Source organism: Stomoxys calcitrans, chromosome 4, assembly GCF_963082655.1.
Source record: "Stomoxys calcitrans chromosome 4, idStoCalc2.1, whole genome shotgun sequence".
Classification (NCBI taxonomy): domain Eukaryota; kingdom Metazoa; phylum Arthropoda; class Insecta; order Diptera; family Muscidae; genus Stomoxys; species Stomoxys calcitrans.
The window spans coordinates 184,772,330-184,793,929 of NC_081555.1; the positions used below are offsets into that span (position 1 = coordinate 184,772,330).

General features: G+C 37.2%; 1 long non-coding RNA gene across 1 annotated transcript; it reads left to right on the plus strand.

Annotated features, from left to right (window-relative positions):
• The first annotated feature begins 20,962 nt into the window (after positions 1 to 20,962).
• LOC106082424 (uncharacterized) lies at positions 20,963 to 21,337 on the plus strand. Its single transcript, XR_001220503.2, has 2 exons — positions 20,963 to 21,053; positions 21,130 to 21,337. It is a non-coding gene; the product is annotated as an uncharacterized LOC106082424 (long non-coding RNA).
• The last annotated feature ends 263 nt before the right edge of the window (positions 21,338 to 21,600 follow it).

Consider the following 21,600-nt stretch of genomic DNA (forward strand, 5'->3'; position numbering starts at 1 on the left):
GATCGGTTGATATGGCAGCTATATGAGGTTATGAACCGATTTAGACCATACTTGGCATAAATGTTGCGAGACAAACTAAATATTTACGCAATATTTCAGCCAATGCGTATAACAATTGCGCCCTCTAGAAGCTCAATCAGTCAATATTCCAGATCGGTTTTTATGGTTATAGACCGATTTGAAATATGTGAAAGTCATAACAAAACACCTCATACAAAATTTCTTCCAAATCGGATAAAAATTGCGCCCTTTAGTGACTCAAGAAGTCAAGATCCAAGATCGGTTTATATAGCAGCTATATCAAAACATGGACCGATATGGCCCATTTACACCTTAACTACCTTAATAAGAAGTATTTGTGGAAAATTTCAAACACCAAGCTTTACTCCTTCGAAAATTAGCGAGCATTCTACAGACAGACGGACGGAAGGGCGGAGGGACAGACGCACGGGCATGGCTAGATCGACATAAAATGTCATGACGATTAGGAATATATGTACTTTATGGGGTCTTAGACGAATATTTCGAGGTGTTACTAACGGAATGACGATATAAGTATACCCCCATTCTATGGTGGAGGCTGGAGGGCTAATGGAATCATCCACTGGCGTTTACTTATTTGATGGGTGGGGAGGAGTCCAACATTGTAATACTACCTCGAGTTGCAATGTTTTAGATGTCCTTTTGGAGTTCCAAAAATTTGTAAAAATACGCTTAAGTGAGAGATAAGAGTAAATTGTTATAGACGATCTTTCTTGTCCCCTTATTTTTATCATAGAATCCGTGGTGGGTACCTTAAATTAACTTATAAGATTTGTGTATTTTTTATACTCAACCCATAGAACAGGGGGTAAATACATTTTGGTCATTCCGTTCGTAACACACCGAAATATCCCTTTCCGACCCTACATAGTATACATAATTCGGATTGTCGTAAAATTCTAAGGTGATTTAACGATATACGGGGCCCCAGTAGTCGAGTTGGTACCGTGCTTGGACTACCAGTGCAGGGGTCGTGGGTTCGATTTCCACCAGAAGCCTTGGGCTGTCGCTACTGTGGTATCACAATAGACTTAAATTTTTCTAAGTGAGTCTGTAAAGGACTGCCACTCTTACCTAACCTAACCTAACTGTGTCCGTGTGTCTCTTTCTTCGTCTGCCCGTCCAACTGTTGTTATCTCTCTATAGCCTTTAAAAATTGAGATATTAAGCTGAAATTTGGTACAGATACGTCTTCTTGCTGCACCCAGGTTAAGTTCTGGAACGGGCCAAATCGCACCATATTTGGATAAAGCTGCCATATAGACCGATCTGCCGCCTGAAGCCCTGTGTTTATTATCTGATTTAAGTGAAAATTGAAACAGCAATATTTTTTAAGCTTCCCGACTACAGACATGGATATGGATCAGATCGGACTATATTTAGATATAGCTGCCATATAGTTCCCAAATAGACCGATCTTCCAATTCGTGGTCGTAATCCCATAAAAAGCGGCTTTATTGCTTGATTTCGCTGAAACTGTGACTTGTATAAGTGTTCTCAGGATCAGTTTTTTTCGCAGTTTTGACAACTGTGTCGATATACATAAACCCATTTTTGTATGGGAATGCTAACATTTTTATTGGACTTGTCATTCGTTTAAATGAGATACACAGTTTTCTTTTCGTTTGTAGGCCGAACAAATGCATACTTTCGGCATCGGCAAATAGGCGGATCAGGAAGGTTCATTGATTTTTGAGAGTTCGCTTAAATTTTTTATTATTTTTTTACAATTAACTTGTTTCAATCAATCATATTATGAATACAAATTTGCATATTAAATGTAAGTTTCATTGAAATTAACCAAAAATATATAATTATTTTGTTATAGAATAGCATAATTTTTTTATTGTTTAACTCATATTGTATGAATATATTGTAACGGAGTGAATATCGCATTAATTTGTTATTTCATGTCACAGAAATAATGGCAGGCTACATAATCGTTTTTTTTTTTGTTTTTTCTGAAGATTTCTTCATTTGGTCTCGCATAACAAACGATTATTATATTTTTTTACTGTATCCAGCAAAAGAGGAGCAAATGTGTAAATTAGAACCTGTCTACCTTTCTCCAGTACTTAACAACATTTTTTCCACAAAATTATTGCTCATAAATTAGTTAAGTCCTTGGGTAAGAATGCGTTGCACTTTATCGCTCCCACATAGTACGTGCAGCAGCTCTGCAAGTGTGCAAATGCCTGCCATTGAGTGAATCCCCTGCGACATGAATGCCAACGGTTGTAACTGCGGCAAGTGATGTCATTAATGCTGCTGAATGGAGGATCGCTGTTCTCAATATCCTGACATTTTTATGCATCCTCTTTTTATATCGTAGGCAGAACATTGCATGTTGTTGCCGTGGAGTTTCCTTCTTATCTGGAAGCCATTTATTGCCGTGACAGCTGAAGTATATCCCTTGAGTTAATATATCAACCACGCTGATTATTTGAGCGGGCTCGCTCACGATGCTTGATTTTTTCGGAGGTCGTTTAAAGTCTGTCTGGCGGAGGTGCTGTGGAGAAATATGTCTGCAGTCAGACAAAAGGTTTGCCAGTCCTCTCGGCTGGGTTGTCTGAACTGCCTGGCATTATTCCAAAACGTTGAGAGAACCGGAATCCTTTAAGTATCAAAAAGGCACACAGACACAACAGACAAGCTAATACACACTCAACAGAACACACCATTTGTACCGCAGTGAGTCAGTTAAGCATGCATGTGTGCGCGCTTTCTTTGGTTTATGATTGTTAAACAGTGGGTTGATTTTGTTCTATTTCACTTTGATGCATAGGGTTGAGGGTAGTAACGGTGGACAAGCGTGTGAGTAAAATCAAAACAGTGTCTTTTTCCGATGTCGTTTGTGCAATTCCCTGAAAAATTTCCACATTACACAAAACATCCGGTTTTTTCCTATACCCGGTTTGCGAACTATCCAAAATGTGATAAATGATATCGTTAAATGATGTAGTGGTCGCAAATGCGAAATTTGTACAAAATGTTCTCTTAAGAAAAAATTGCCATAAAATATTCTCTACAATTTTAATGAAATTGATAATTTATAAAATTTTGATTACATTTTCTTTAAAGTCACATTTTTACTACCATTTCTCTATAAGAATAATTTCGGTAAGCATTTCTCTAAATTTTTCCACTTGAAATTCTCAATAATGTAGAAATGGTAAGTAGCAAATGGATATCAGAGTTGGATATACATCAAGCGATAGCAAGATTTCACTTTTTGGGTTTCTATAGGCGTCTATTTGTATAAAATTTATTCAAGTCCTCATATAAACCGATTCACCAGATTGCCTTCTTGAACGCAAGAGTCCCATTTCCAAGTTTCCGGTTGCAAACATAACCCATTTTTACTTTCTATACTCAACACCATAGAATGGGGGTTACACTTATCTAGTCATTTGTAATACTTCGAAATAATGATCAAATTATGAAATTCTAAGCCGATCTTGCTATGACCGTCCGTCTATCTGTCTGTCCAAATCACGATAGTGGTCTAACAGATAAGATATGCGCTTATGCACTTATACTAATGGGTGTAGGTCGTTGCGGATTGTATGTGGGCAATATAGCTCTCATATAAACCAATTTGATATTTTGAGCTCCTGGAAGCCGTTTTTCGATTTGCCTGAAATTTTGCACTTAGTGTTCTGCTACGACTTCTCACGAGCCAAATCGTTCTATAGCCTGACATAGCTCACATATAAACCGATCGTCCGATTTGAGATCTTGAGCCCCTGAAAGCCGATTTGGCAGAAATTTTGTACGTATTGTTTTGATATAGCTTCCAACATACGTAATTATAGTCCAAAGCGAATAGTTTAGTGTTCTGTGCAACATAGTGTTCTGCTACGACTTCCCACGAGCCAACTCGGTCTACAGCCTGACATAGCTCCCATATAAACCGATCGTCCGATTTAAGATCTTGAGCCCTTGAAAGCCGATTTGGCAGAAATTTTGTACATATTGTTTTGATATGGCTTCCAACATACGTTATTATGGTCCAAAGCGGTGTATAACGTGATATAGCTCCCAAATAAACCGGTCTGATGATTAGTTTTCCATATCCTCAAATAATTTTTTTTTTTTACCCACCACCGAAGGAGAATGACAAAATGAATATCCCCCATATATTCATTTTGTCATTTCGTTTGCAACACATCAAAATATCCATTTCGGACCCTATAAAGTATGTACAATATATTCTTGATCAGCGTAAAAATCTAAGACGATCTAGCCATGTCCGCCCGTTTGTGTGTTGAAATCACGCTGCAGTCTTTCAAACTAGAGACATTGAGCTTAAACTTTGCACAGATTCTTTTTTGTTTGTCCTTAATCAGGTTAAGTTCGAAGGTGGGCTATATAGGACTATATCTTGATATAGCCCCCATATAGACCGATCCGCCGATATAGGGTCTTAGGCCCATAAAAGCCACATTTATTATCCGATTTTGCTGAATTTGGCATAAAAGATGCATTTATTCCCGATTTCGCCAAAAGTTGGGACAGTGAGTTGTGTTAGGCCCTTAAACAATCTTCTTCAATTTGGCTCAGATCGGTCCAGATTTGGATATAGCTGCCATATAGACCAATCTCTCGATATAAGGTTTTGGGCCCATAAAAGGCTCATTTATTGCCCGATTTCGTCGATATTTGGGACAGTGAATTGTGTTAGGGCCTTAAACATTCTTCTTCAATTTGGCCCAGATCGGTTCAGATTTGGATGTCGCTGTCATATAAACCGATCTTTCGATTCAAAGTCTTGGCTCCATAAGAGGAACATTTATAATCCGATTTCGTTGAAATTTGACGCAGTGACTTATGTTAGGCTTTTCGACATCCGTTTCGTATATGGTTCAGATCGGTCTATATTTGAATATGGCTACCAAAAAGACCGATATTATGTTCTACAAAATTGAACAATAACTTAATAGACAATTCAATATCCGTGTCGAATTTGGTCAAAATTGGACCATATTTAGAGGGCATAAATTATGCATTTTTCGCCGGATTATAACGAAAGGTGGTTTACATATATACCCGAGGTGGTGAATATCTAAAGTTACATTTTTACTTGTTTATATAACATTCGTTATCTTCTCTCAAATAACTATTCATTTCCATATTGAATCGATCGTTACACATACTAGTAAAAAGTCCGGTTGGGGGATTTGGGGAGGATATGTTTAGAGTGGGCTGCCCCTTGACTTTTATCCCTTAAATATCTTTCTATAAGCCATATCTCGTACCTATTGGTCTTTCGGGGTTGGGGTGCTAGGCCTCCTGACACTTTTCTCCTAAGTTGTATATTAAATACATACTCTAATCCGAAATACCTATCATTTCAAACCGTTTTGGGGATTGACTCAACTGACCTTACAACATCTACTGACCTAACAACTCTAACTTGGAATTTCCTATTCCCAAGTGGCCAAAGTATGTTACAGCATTTTTGGCTGCTTTACAAGCCACTGTGCACATTGGCAGTTTATGTGTCGCCAACGGAAAGTAAATCAACAGCAGCTGTGTTTCCGGCAAATCCACAGAATGGATACTAATCGAAAAAAGAGAATTTCCGGGGTATGAGTGGCTTTTCAGAGGATGCTGGCGGCAGCCCTTACGAGAGCGTTTCATATTGACTGCTGGCATTAACTATTTTCGTGGTTTATTGGAGTACAAATAAAACGGGGAAAAAGTTAAAAGCCAACTTTGTCTTAAGTGTATTTTTGTAAGAACTCAGTGAATGTTGTTTACGCTTTGATGCTCCTTCTTTTCTATTCCACAAATGGGATCTACGGTTTTCGCTTTTTGCCTTTGCTTTAGTTAAGATTTTTGTTTGTGATTTTATGGCAATGAGCGGAAAAGTCGTATTGGAAGAATGCCAGCTCATCACATTAGGAAAAGGAAAATAATCTCATCCCGAGAGTTACTCGAGTGCATTATGCTATGTAGATTCTTCTCTCCAAGAGTATGGCCAAATGAAAATAACGGCATAACCCAGTGCAGACAAATGTTTATCGCATATACTGCATAAATACAACCTTTTTATGACATTAGCAAGACTGATAAATTGGTTATAATTAGTTCGTATTTTTATACACTCCACCATAGAATGGGGGTACACTAATTCCGTTTGGAACACATTGAAATATTGATGTGAGTTCCAAGAAAGTGTATATATTCTAGATCGTCTTGACATTCTCAGTCGATTTAGCAATGTCCGCTTGTCTGTCGAACACACACTAACTTTTGAAGGAGTAAAGTTAGCCGCTTGATATTTTGCACAAAAATTCTATATTCGGTAAATGGACTGTTTTCATATATCTGCCATATAAACCGATCTCAGATCGGATGAGGTGTTTTCTTTTGACTTCTAACAACCTGTGCCAAGTATGATCCAAATCGGCCATAACCTGATTTAGCTCCCATATAAACTGATCGCCCGATTGGACTTTTTTAGGCCTAACACGCAACAAAAAAATCCGTTTCACATAAGGAAATGTTCGCCAAGTAAACTACTTTTATGAAAAATATTAGACTTTGTTTAGGATAAAACTACAAGTTTTTTACAAGACATTTTTGCAAGAATTTGTGACAAGTACAATATCAATTATAAACAGATCTGGTTAGTAATTTAAACTGTTTCAGAGTTTATTTGGGTTTATTTCGAGTTATGATACATTAAGTCTTCCATTTTGGCACAACTCCATATAGTTTTGTATTATGATTCGTTGTATTAATTATGCTATAAACGAAACAAATAAATATTTATGGGAGTTGTTTTTTCTTTGCACATTTAAATACCTTCTTTGGGATAGTTTTCTTTATTGCGGAAATATCACCAACAATGTATGTGCCTTAGAAATTCTTGTTGTGTTTTCTTGTAACCTGCAGCCAATTGTCCGATGTTCTAATGATTGTTATCATTAGACATACCCTCATTTTTGTTCCTAGGGCCTAACTTTAAACATTTTTATTTTCCGAGTTTACCATCCGCAATTGAACTAGCTGCCAAACATACGGAGTGCTTTTTGGTCAGTCAAAACAAAAGGAAAAAATGTTGTTATGTGTCTATACCAGTGACGAGCACACAATTGCAATTATTTACAAGCCCATGAGCTTGCTTGGAATTATTTTCTTGTGTACGTATGCACTGCATGAGTGTGAGCAGGTTTGTCCATCACTGGTCTCCACACTCAAAAGCTCACCTTTTTTTCAAGTAGGAGATAAACAAGAGAATAATTATTGGTCCGGTAAACGAATAACCATTTAAGGCTATTGAAGCACTCTCGCTATTAAAGAGTTTTTGGGTTTACAAAAAAAGAAACATCATTTTACCGTAGGCGAATCTCCTACAGGGTTTCCAACAAACATAGTTAGTTACGTTTCTGGGTAACGTTTGCTATGTTGAAGCTAAACATTACAAGGTTACACTAAAAAAAAAACGTCGTTATAAAGGTTTTTTGCTTGTCGTAAAAATGTCCCAAACGAATTTTCTGATTTGGCTGAAATTTCAAACATGGTACTTTTTTTATGACTTCTAATATTCATGATAAGTATGGTCCATATCTGCCCATAACTTGATGTGTGTCCTGTATATTTGAAAAATTCACTCAAATGCGATCCGCATTAGTGGTCATAATTTTCGGCCCTGCCAAACTTAACGCTTTTACTTGTCTTCTTATATATAACAAGTAAAAGAGTGCTAAGTTCGGCTGGGCCGTATCTTATATACCCTCCACCATAGATCGCATTTTCGAGTTCTTTTCCCGGCATTCTTCTTAGGCAAAAAAAAAGGATAAACGAAAAGATTTGCTTTACTATTAGAGAGATATACAGATATGGTCCGGTTCGGACCACAATTAAATTATATGTTGGAGACCTGTGTAAAATGTCAGCCAATTCGAATAAGAATTGCGCCATTTGGGGGCTCAAAAAGTAAAATAGAGAGATCGATTTATATGGCAGCTGTATGAGGCTATTAGCCGATTCAGACCATAATAAACACGTATGTTGATGGTCATGAGAGGATCCCTCGTACAAAATTTCACAGACGGACGGACGGACGGACTTGGCTAGGTCGACATAAAATGTCACGACGATCAAAAATATATATATATATTTTATGGGGTCTCAGACGAATAATTCGGATAGTTACAAACAGAATGACGAAATTAGTATACCCCCATCCTATGGTGGAGGGTATAAGAATTAATTTGTGTTTGTTTGTTTGTTCCATATAGACTCAAAAACGGCTGAACCGATTACCTTGAAATTTTCACAGATTGTGTAGTTTGGCCTGGAAGGAAACATAGGCTATATAACCCTAAAAGTACTACCCAAAAATAAAAGTGTACCGATCGGGACAAAATGGGAATCAAATGGAAGGTATTCCGGAGTAGAGTACGAATTTCATATTAAAAATTGGGTCCAAGTTACTGGGGAGCAGCCCTAACCCGAAAACCTCAAAAAAAAAGGTTTATTGGACCCAAATGACATGTATTCTGGAGTAGATTGCGAATATGGTCAGGAACGAGAAGTAGACTTTATTATTTGTTGATTCCGGAAGGGGGCGGACCCTTCCCCATTACCCATAACACCACCCAAAATTAAAAGTGGACCGATCGGAACAATATGGGTATCAAATGAAAAGTTTAGTATACGCCACCCCAACCCCAAAGTTCCCCCCAAACAGACATATAGGACGTTTATGTCAATATTGGGCTCAAATGAAAGGTATTTTACGAATCTGAAAGGTAGATTACGAATCTGGCATACAAAATCAAATCGAAGTATAGGGGGTCACCCAACCCCCCAAAAACGCCTCAGATGAGCATACACCTACCACAAAAACTCCATCCAAAACCAAAAGTGGACCGATAGACACTATATGGGTATTAAATGAAAGGTTTTGGGTATAAGATTGAAAGGTAATATCGTATTAAATTTTGGTCCAAGAACACAGCGGACCGACCCAACCCAAAAACTCCTCTAAACAGATATATTCGACGTTCATGTCAATATAGGTCTCAAATTAAAAGTATTCTACAGAAGATAACAAATATGGCATAAACAAGTAAAAGCGTGCTAAGTTCGGCCGGGCCGAATCTTATATACCCTCCACCATGGATCGCATTTGTCGAGTTCTTTTCCCGGCATCTCTTCTTAGACTAAAAAGGATATAAGAAAAGAGTTGCTCTGCTATTAAAACGATATCAAGATATGGTCCGGTTCGGACCACAATTAAATTATATGTTGGAGACCTGTGTAAAATTTCAGCCAATTCGTATAAGAATTGCGCCCATTGGGGCTCACGAAGTTGAAAAAAATCGGGCTATAGACCGATTCAGAACATAATAAACACGTTTGTTGATGGTCATGAGAGGATCCGTCGTACAAAATTTCAGGCATATCGGATAATAATTGCGACCTCTAGGGGTCAAGAAGTCAAGATCCCAGATCGGTTTATATGGCAGCTATATCAGGTTATGAACCGATTTGAACCTTATTTGACACAGTTGTTGAAAGTAAAAATAAAATACGTCATGCAAAATTTCAGCCAAATCGGAGGGGAATTGCGCCCTCTAGATTGCACAAAACACGTCGTGCCAAATTTTAGTCAAATTGGATAAGAATTTCGCACTCTAGAGGCTCAAGAAGTCAAGACAAAAGATCGGTTTATATGGCAGCTATATCAGGTTATAAACCGATTTAAACCATACTTGGCAGAGTTGTTGGATGTCATAACAAAACACGTCGTGCAAAATTTCATCCCAATCGGATAAGAATTGCGCGCTCTAGAGGCTCAAGAAGTCAAGACCCAATATCGGTTTATATGGCAGCTATATCAGGTTATGGACCTATTTGAACCATACTTGGCACTGTTGTTGGATATCATAAGAAAACACGTCGTGCAAAATTTCATTCCAATCGGATAAGAATTGTGCACTCTAGAGGCTCAAGAAGTCAAGACCCAAGATCGGTTTATATGGCAGCTATATCAAAACATGGACCGATATGGCCCATTTACAATACCAACCGACCTACACGAATAAGAAGTATTTGTGCAAAATTTCAAGCGGCTAGCTTTACTCCTTCGGAAGTTAGCGTGCTTTCGACAGACAGACGGACGGACGGACAGACGGACGGACATGGCTAGATCGATATAAAATGTCGCGACGATCAAGAATATATATACCTTATGGGGTCTCAGACGAATATTTCGAGTAGTTACAAACAGAATGACGAAATTAGTATACCCCCCATCTTATGGTGGAGGGTATAAAAATAAGGTCTACGTAATGGGAGGTAGCCGCACCCCAAGTACCCCTAAATGGGCATATAGACGACCATGTCTATATGGGACTCAAATGAAAGGTATTTGGGAATAGATTACGAATATGACAATAAAATTTGCCTTCAAGTGAAGGTGGCGCTTTTCCTTCCAAAAATAAGTGAAATAGGTTGATTGACCCATTATAACATAATGGGACTCAAATTAATGGTATTTGAGAGTAGAAAACGACATTGAAATCCAAATTTGGAGCCAAGGGGGGGGGGGGGGGGGGGGTGTACGCCCTAAAGAACCCCCTAAACTGAACTTCATTTCCTATTATGGCAATATGGGGCTCAAACCAAAGGTATTTGTGGAGCACGAATTTGATATCCAAATTTGATTCGAAATATCTGAGGTACCATCTCTCCCCCAAATAGCACTTCACATTACCCTAATTTTCAAAAACACCAGATATCAGAGATTATTGATGCGATTCGTTCGATTTTTTTTTTGCACTCTCACAGTCAAAACAAAACATGGTTTCTGTTGTTGGGGTCAGATGCCTCGGAGCCTTCTAAAACCCGTAAGATGGGTGTATAGACCAAACGAATTCAATATCCAAGAGCCAAGTGTTTGGAGAACTGCCCCACCCCAAAAAACATCTCTATTATTTAAAATCTATTTAATGTTTGAATTCATTGATTTTCGGGAAATTGATAATGATTTTCCTTATAAAGACCCTGGGGTCCACCCCACTCCAAAACTAACTTATTCACCGTTCATTATGGGGATCATATAAAATGTATTTTACTGAAGAGCACAAAGCGTATATTTACTTTAAGGGCCAAGTGTCTGGGTGGCCACCCCACTCCCGAAATACCTCCTAAACCGGAAATATTCACCAATACGATAACATAGGACTGAAAAAAAGGTATTTGGAAGTGGAGTAAAAATTTATCCATGAACCGAGGGGTAAACTTCTCACACATTTTTGCCATATTTATCGGGTTTTCTTATTTAAGTCGGCTCCTTTTGGGACTGCCCTCGTACTTGCAATTTCGAATTAGAAAGTCCTCGTCATATATATTTTGAGAAGTCAATAGCTGTACTAAAAGAACCATTGATCAAATCATAAAGCAATCCGAAGATGGTTTATGCGATACTTTGAAAGCTAGATGACAAAATTTCCCATCTAAATACTTTTGTAAAGTTATTACAGCCATTAACTGGATGACTGCCTGACTGTGCCTGGTAATGCGGATAGTTGGGAGTAAATAAGCTGTGAACTCTGCTCTAACGGCCTCCACAACACAAGGAACACACTTCATTCACAATTCCCATTCGTTGCTACAGAATGTTATCATCATAAATAACTACTATGAATGACGAAGAATAAACGCGCCCCTCCTCCAGCACAGGAGACTAATTTGCGAAAACTTTTTATGACTGAGCATTGAGAGGGAGTGGAGAAAGAGTTTATTTCCGTTAGACAATTTAATGTGTTTACAGGGTTCGGGTTTGTTCTCGAGAATTATAAGAGCATTCTAAATGAGCATTTTATGATTGGACTTTGCTGTTGCCTTCTGGCAGGAATGTTCATTCACAAACACACACACACACACCCACACTTAATATGATACATGCGTCAGTAGTTCAAATATAATCACCCAATACCTGATGAGGGTTAAATACTTCAGTGTTCCTTGGAGCCTAGCGAAACTCTTTTCCTTCTTCGACACCTTCGCCATCATCGTCAGTGACGGGGCAACATTTTGTTACATGTTCCTGGGAAACGAGGTCATGTACACGCTTCTAAATACAGACGCCGAACTGCTTCAACGACAAATAACACTTTAATGTTTACCGAATTTTGTAAGCAAATCACGTAACGTTTTTTCACAACACTCCCGAATGCTCTCACACACACACACACACACACATACATACACACACACGGTCACGGTGCACGACCTTTAGGAGCAGCGGCAAGGTTGCCGAAGCTGGGGAAGAACGGAAAGATTTGTACCATTTTACGTTTCTCCGGCGAATCAATGGCGAGAACAATGATAAAAGACTTAGTCATTTTATTCAAAACTTTGCCAGAGTTCATTGGGGTGGGTTGTGTGCTTTTAACGGAAGTTGGAGGAATGTTTCCATCTCCTGGAATTTTGTAAATATTAGCACTTGCTCAACATTAAGCGCTGCCAAAACATTTCTTCAAATAGATATGAGGGAAGTATACCCAACCCCAATAACAACATTTCGTAATAAAGCAAACGACTCAGTTTGGTTTGCCATTTCGTAATGAGAAGACTTACTCATCATGATAATGTAGCAAAACAATTTTTATTGATTGCCTATAGACACTTTTTGTTCTTTATTTGTTTAGAAGATCGCTGTAAAATCGGAAAAGTCGACTGAAATTAAAACGCCATTTTCTGTATAAATGCCACAAATGTTTTTTGGGTGACTATCCCCAAGCGGAAAGTCTGATAAAAGAGGTACAAAAGATATTGGGCAAATTGATGGAGGTTTACATCATTATTTGTTGCCTTCTCAAAATGTTTGGTTGTGCGCATTGTTGTAATCATAATTTAAACGAAAAGTTCGTCATTAGCCTCCAAATTGTGTTGTTCGCAAATAATTAATAAAAGCATAGTCGCCCAACTCCCCAATGCCGAAGTCACCCATCCACTCCACTTCCACACCCCGCCTAAGTGGGCTTCCGTTGCAAACACTTGCACGCACCACTGTTCCACCACGCAAAGAAAACTTTTAGAAAGCGATTGTGCCTTGGAATGAAATTTATGATTTGTGTGATTTGGCAAAACTTGTGAGGATGAAAGTTCGGGGTGAGAATCGATGTTGGCTATGTAGTAGTAGTAGTAGTAGTAGTTGAACACTACTGCTAATCGTAATGGAATTGAAAAATCATCTCCTGTCTAAGGGGCCAGTTTAAATTCATCAAATTTGAATTTTATGAGATGGCAAATACTGGCCCTAGGACAAGCACTAGAAATGATTCGCATGGTAAATCGCAAGGAATGCGAAAGGAAGAGAGCAATGGGCACATTTAACATATTTATGATTTTCACAGACGCATGATTTATTGAGTTAATTTATTCGCAACATTCTCTCTGTATCCCACTTCAAAACAATGAATGGCACGAGTATGTAGAAGAGTGAAACGCACCCAGATCCACGAAACGGGCTGCCCATATCGTACACATGCTGAATAATTCTTGTGTCATAAATCAAGTCCTTTTTTGGTTCACATTGAATGGGAGTGTGTGTTTTGAAATGTAAGACGCACTTCTATACATTCATACACACTCACACGCGCATGACGTTGAGCTTGCATTAATGAACATGGCTAAGATCTGCAGGACATTGTGTCTTTTAACATTTGGCTCACATTGCTTGTGATTTTTATTGTATTTATTTTAGGTTGTGGCATGGACTCACTTAAGATTGTTTCGCACCCTCCGGTCATGGGAGGAAAAAGTTACGCATCTGCAAGACTTTGGCCCAAGTTCGAGCTGCTATGGATAATGCGGGGATCTGTTCAACTCAACATTGTGGTGATTGCTTGCCAATAGAAAAGTCATCATTGTTTATTGATGCTTCATTACATTGAAGTTAACAGAATAAGAAATTATTGGCTCAACTACGATGGCAGAGACCTCAGAGAATGGTAACTATGCATGAATTCGAGTGGTAAATAAGATATTATCAGCAAATGGATATCTTTAAATGTATCTCGTGAAAGCTGTAGGTGGGGCATCGGCTTAAAGCATTTGTAGTTATCTTCAAATTCGAAAAAATAATTTCCCTGAAAGGATTTCAAATTTCAATTTCCGCTAAATGTTCATTAAAATAGGTAGAAATTTTCCCGCTGCAGCGAATTCAGCGCCAATGAAGAAGTAATCGCCTAACCTAAGGCCCACTTTGAGGCTTAAATAATTGGTACTTCGAAAGCGTATTGTATTGCCCTAGAAGTTAACTGTACTGAATAAAAACTAGAATTGTTTAATTTCTTTTTTTAAGGACAGGCGGACACAGCTCTGAGACAATTGGTATAATATATATTGGGTGACTAAAACATTTCTACAAAAATGGCTTGGAGCGAAATAATATGCGCCACAGGAAGCAGACATAGAATTGTTCTCTGTCTTGTGAAAATTGGGTATGAAGTGGGCAAGGATATATGCAATTTAGTGCTAGTGGCATTTCTTGTAAAGTAGTATAAGGTCACCAAAAATTTTTGAAAATGTAGTACCATAAGTGATACAAAAATTTTACTTGCTTTCTATATTTAGCACCTTCTTTACGGAAGTTGCTACAGTGGAGCTCTGCAATTAAGCATAAACCTTTTTAGAAATCCGTACTTATACATGCAAAAAATAATTCATTAGCCACAAACGCCACAGCATCTTGAGTGGAAAACGCTGGGATTTAGTTTCCGATCAAATGGCATGTTTAATGATGAAATCATGCAAGAATTTATGTACAATAGAATAAAAATTTTGCCAAAATACTACCACTTATCACTGCTAAAGGACGGAGGAGGAGGTTAGAAGCGTCTTTCTTAAACTAAACAAAGTTTCGGGATAAATGCTCAAAAAATTAAATGGTTGGGGTGTTTTTACGACAAACAAAACACTTGTAACACGAAGTGTTAAAAGTAAACGTTAAAAAACGTTAATAAAATAATTGCAATTGTGTGCTTGTCATATAGACACATTCTCACACACAACATTTTTTCCATGTTTGTTCTGACTGAGCAAGGAGCAGTTAGTGTATTGAGCAGCTCGGACGAGTGCGGGTGGTAAACAAGAGACAATTTTAATACTTTCGTCTAAAGTCCAAAAATTTTGGTATGTCCAATGACAAACATCAGCTGACAAGAAAAGCACGAGAATTTCTGAGCATACATTAGTTGGTAACATTTACACGATAAAAAAATATCAATCCCAAAAAAGGTATTTAAATGTGTGAAAACAGCAACTCCCATAGAGATTTTTTGTTTTATTTATAGCCTAACGAATATTGTAGGTCATAATATAAAATCATAATGGAGTTTAGCGAAAATAGAAGGCTTTTAATATTATTGTGTATCATAACAACTTAATGAGTCCAAATTTTCTTTGAACGAGTTTGAATTGCCAACTGAGATCTGGGACCTAATTCTAGCATCCGCAATCGACTTATTACGATCGAGTTTTATTTTTTTTGGATTATGGCATCCGTTATCGATTAAATCTATTCGAAATTTCGGACAGAAATGTGGTATTTTTGCCGCAGTAATTTACCTATCGCAAATAAAATATGTTCAAGAAACTAGGCTAAAAATAAGATATCGAAGTATTTATTTCATAAAATAAATAAAATAATTATTATATATTCACATTGTTGGTCCCTTATATTGGACAAAAATTAAGTTTGAACTTAGCCAATTGGCAAAGCAAATTATCTATAAACATTACCAAACCAAAAGTTGTATCATTTAACCACTTAATTTCAGGCAGCACAATATTTGTCTGCCTGAAAAACAAACATCATGCAAGCACGGTTAGCAGTGATAGAGGCGAAGTAATTCACATTTTTTTGTCCTCTTTCATAAAAAACAGCAATTTATAGTGTAAAAATAGTAACACATCGTTAAAAAACAATTGCACCTTGTTGATAATGTGTTTTATTTATTTTTTTGGTAGTAATTACTTTTTTTTAACAACCACCATTTGCTTTGTTTAGCTTTGAGATGGCAAAATATGTTCGGATTCTTCCCTGAAATCGACAACTGTTTGGCAAATTACGATGGTAAGCCATGATCCAATTTGTACTTACGGAACGGAATTAATCTTCGAACAAAACCTCGCTCCATAGCGGATGCGAGAATTAGGTCTCTGGTTTTAATTCGTAAAAATTTGAGTTTGAATTATGTTACAACATTAAATTGTACTTGGCACCTTTTTCAATATGCACAACCCATTTTAAACGTTTGACGTTAAATTAATTTATAAATAATGAAAGATCAGTTGAAACCCTGAATAACATATCCTATAAATTAAGAATGATAGATATTGTCAGGGTAAAATAACTTTATATTGTCACAAATTCTTGCAAGAAATATGTACTTTTTTCGTAAACAAAGTCCAACGTTTTTCAGAAAAGAAGTTTACTTGGCGAACATTTCTTTTATGTCAAATGAATTAATTTTTTACGAACAGTGACATCTCATATAATACAAAAGTCAGAATCTTCAACAGTAGTGTGAAATCTATTTTATTATATGGCTGTATAACGTGGAGCTTGACACAAGCAACTACCCGCAAAATTCATGTTTTTATAAATCCCTGCATGCGACAAATACTTCTAATTTTCTGGTCAAATGATATTTTAAATGAGGAATTGCAAATAAGAACAAACACTTCCCCTGTCGATGTAGAAATCCGGAAGAGAAAATGGACTTGGTTGGGTCATACCCTACGCCGACCGCGCGATGATATGCGAGAAATATCCTAGACTGGAACCCCAAGGATAGCGAAAAACACATGGCCCGCTGCCGCAAAACAGAATTGGAGCCAATCCATATATTGTGGAATCAGGCTAAGGCTTTGGTCAACAATAGATCTAGATGGAGATACCCTATGTTTACACTGAACAGTTTACTTTTGGTCATATTTTATTGTTATATATTTTTATTTATTTAATTTGTATATATTACTAGCAGAACCGGGCCCTCTCCGCTGCGCCTTCTTTAACTCTCTAATATCATTTAGGGTTGGGACACTTCGCCCTGAATGTGTATATCGAATTCGTGCCACTGTAGCCTATGTGCGCCTGTAATCCTGAACGCCTGCATTGAAATCCTGGCGATAACATCGGATAAAATTTAAAGCGGTGGTGATCCCCTTTGAATTTTCGACTCAAACATAAATATCAATTCGCGTTGCACTCCCAAATCCATTTAATGTGAGCCCCATATTGCCATGGTCAGTAAATATGAAATGTTTGGAAGGTGTTTTGAGGCTGAGCGGCCACCAACACTTTGCCCTGAAAATAGATATCAAATTCGTTCTATACTACCAAATACCGTTGATTTGAGCTCCATATTGCCATAATCGGAAATTAAGTACAGTTTAGGGGGCGCTTTAGGGCGTACCTTGGCTCCAAATTTTGATATCAAATTAATTTTCTACTCTCAAATGCCTTTCATTTAAATACAATATTGTCATAATGGGTCAATCAACCTATTTGACTTATTTTTAGAAAGAAGAGCGCCACCTAGACTTGAATTCAAATTGTAAAGTCATATTCATAATCTACTCCCAAATACCTTTCATTTGAGTCCCATATAGACATGGTCGGCTAATATGCCCATTTCGGGGTACTTGGGGGTGGGGCGACCTCCCATTACTTAGACTTAATTTTTTTCGCATTATTTGTAATCTACTGTCTTATACTTTTCATTTGAGCTCCATATTGACTTACCGTCAGGAAGCTAATTCACCCAGCCTTCTTGATAAGAAAACCTACGTTTCAAATGCTTAAAATTTAAGTTTCAATTCTGGTAAGTTCAGTGCGGAAATTTAAAGTGAACCAGAACTCATAACCAGAACTTAAAGTGTTGAACTCATAACGAGCATATGACTCCTAAGCGCTATATGGAGTTCAATATTGCTCGATTATTGTGAGTTCATTTAAACTAGTGTTGAGGTTAAACATTTTTTGAGGATAGGAAGAACAAATACAAAGTGTAGAAGAAACTTTTGTTTAGGGTTGCATTTAGAACTGTTTATTATTGTATTTTTTACATGTCCAGGCCACCGTAGCGCAGAGGTTAGCTAGTCCGCCTATGACGCTGAACGCCTAGGTTCGAATCCTGGCGAGACCATCTGAAAAAATTTTCAGCGGTGGTTTTCCCCTCCTAATGCTGGCAACATTTGCGAGGTACTATGCCATGTAAAACTTCTCTCCAAAGAGGTGTCGCACTGTGGCACGCCGTTCGGACTCGGCTATAAAAAGGAGGCCCCTTATTATTGAGCTTAAAACTTGAATCGGGCTGCACTCATTGATATGTGAAAAGTTTTCCCCTGTTCCTTAGTGGAATGTTCATGGGCAAAATTTGCCTTTACATGTCATTGTTGTTTTTACTAACAAATTTCCTTGGTAATATTTTAAAATCAGGAGAAAAGCGGGTTAAATGAATATGATGATTAAATATTTCACAACTCATTATTAATCAAGTTGATTTGATACTCTCACAAAACGTATATGCAAGTGCGGCCACATTTTAGGCAATATTCATTTTTTGAGTTGTATAATCTTGAAATATTCATCAAGGAGAGGTCGTATCAGTCTTATTGCCGTATCTTTAAAATATAAAATTGAGTGTTCCGTTGAACCAAAAATCAAATGCTTAAATTATGTTTTAAGAGTTATCTCTCTTCCATTCTTAAATATAAAACACAAATCTAATCTAAAAGCAGTGTGTTGTAGAACTTTTACTGCCTTTGAGGTCTCGCAATAGATTGTCACAAGGAAAGGTGTTCATTTCCCACATCTAAGCTCTTTGTGCCGCCAGCACTGGCAAGGTGATGTATTGCAAGCAATTGTGGCATAGCGTATTGCCAAATTGAGCACCGTCATCTAGGTAGGGGAGGAGGATGAGGCGAAACTAGGAGCATGTGGAGAGTAGGGTGCTTGCACCCAACAGCACAATAAATGCCAAAGTAATGCCTGGCATCATTTGTCACCAAGAATTATGGACCATTTATCAGGGACCATGAAACAAAAAACAAAAATCCTAACAAAAGTTAGTAAATAAACTTTGGGGCTACGCGTTCATCATTTCGATGGCAACTGCCGGAGAGTGAGAGTGGGAGTGAGAGAGAGATAGAATTGATATTTTTTTCTGGCTTCAGAACAACAATCTGTCATTAAGATATGTAAAATTTAGCCTTTCGCTTGGCACTAAATTTAAAACTAGAATACCCAACGAAAAGGACAAACAAATTATTGCAGGCTATATGCGTAGATGTCCCATACAAATGCGAATGCATTCAGAAGCAGCTCATGCGAGAACTAATGTTTTGCATGCAAATGGAAACGAAAAATAACATTCTAAAAGTGGATACATTCCGCGTAGAGAATTCTGGTGTGGAAACTTCCACATGACTGCCGATGTACACTGTACCGAAGAGTAATGTGACCTACTTTCCTGTTAGCTAAACTCTGGCCACAAGCGGCGAACTCAGTATTATTTTATGCAAATTAGCGTTGAAAGCAGCAACAACAACGGCAGCACCAGCAACGTCAAAGGTAATCCAAAGATTCAAATAAAAAAAGCGAGTATAAGCATATTTACCATCGTCCAGATGGCCACTGGCCAGCAAGGGCTTCTGTCTGTGTCCCGTCGAAAACCCCTTTAAAATATCCGCCAAATTGAAATGTAATAGCATTGCATTTAGTGTACATGGCCCGGATGATATCGAACTGCAGAAAGACCTCATCCCAACTGTGGGCGATTTAACATTCGGTAAGTAGGAATCAAAAAGTTCAGTTCAGTTGCAGAAAGTATATCTAGGTAAATAGGTACATTGAAAAAGCAACTAAATTCTTTAAAATTCTTTATATAAAAAATGTCAATTTCTTTACATAGGCGCTTTATCTAAATCTTAACTGATTAACATGAAATGCTGAAGAGATGTACAAATGAGTACTTAATCAACACGCATTAAATTTCATAAAAAACGGTTAAACATTTTTGTTACTATTGCTTTATAGGTGAAATTTGTAGACTCTCCAACTTTAAATCTACTGATCCATAGAGCACGTGTTCATATCCAACATCGCTAAAACTGTACAGGGTGTCAATGGGTTTTACAATTGTTTGCAACGTCAAGAAGGAGAAGAGTCATATCCATTGCAAAGTCTACCGATAGTCACAGGATCCCTTCCTGATTCGGTTATGCTATGTCCGTCTATTTGCCTATTTATCTTCAAGAAAGAAATTTGCCATAAAATTTTATAATCCAATAGACATATATGATCTAACTACTTGAACAAACCTACGTGCTCTTCTGCTAATGGCACTTCGTAGTTCCATTAAAATAATAGAGTAAAAGTTGAGTTATTTCCGTTCGCCATTAGGCTTAGAAACAATTTATAGTTTCGTAAATCTATACTCCATCCTATAGCGGAGGTGATTTTTTCTACTATTGACGATTTTTTGGGAAAAAAAACTGGCAACATTGATAGTAGTCAGGTCTTTTTCACAGAAAATCTAAATTAAGAAAAAATCATCAACATTTTAAAAAAATGGTCACAAAATCACCAATCTCTTAAATTAATCGAAATTAATTAAATTGTGCGATTTTCGAAGGTTTTTTAATATTTTCAATAAAAACATATATACATTATTTTTATTAAGGATATAATTTTAATTGATAGAACAAAACAAATGATAACAAAAGATATGGAATTCAGACTTTAATGTGATTGAAAGGATTGGAGTTTTAAATGTTTTATAAAATAAAGTGTGGCTACATTCTATGGGCCGATGTTGTAAATGTCAAGCTTTTTTCTACATTTTATTTGACATTTCTCTAATTCGGACTAACTCAATTTTTATGATGGAAATATACAGAATCGAGCAAAGCGTTAAAGCGTTAACCCATGCGCCTTTTGCTGCAAACGAATCTCTAAAAATCGGATTATTTATGTAATTTCCAACATTCATTAAAAAATTAATGCCTATTATCAATAATGTTGTTTAACATGAAACAATTTTTGAACAGTAAACAAATCCTAAAAAATCGTCAACTTATAAATGGTTTCAAAGAAAAAACGTCAAGCGTCAAATGGCCAACTTTTGGACAAAAGCTCGTTAAAATGGCGTAAAATCGTCTTGTCTGGCAGCCCTGGTGACTATAAAAATTCAAGTAATGTTTTCTTAATTTAAAATATAAAATCTATATACAATACATGGAGCTCCAGTAAAAGTAATTTATTTGAAGAAACTTCCTCCACCAGAAGCCACTTCACTGTGAACGCGTAATGTCTGGTGTGCGATATGGGTAATAAGTATAATATATATATACCCTCCACCATAAGATGGGGGGTATACTAATTTCGTCATTCTGATTGTAACTACTCGAAATATTCGTCTGAGACCCCATAAAGTATATACATTCTTGATCGTCGTGAAATTTTATGTCGATCTAGCCATGTCCGTCCGTCTGTCCGTCCGTCCGTCCGTCCGTCTGTCT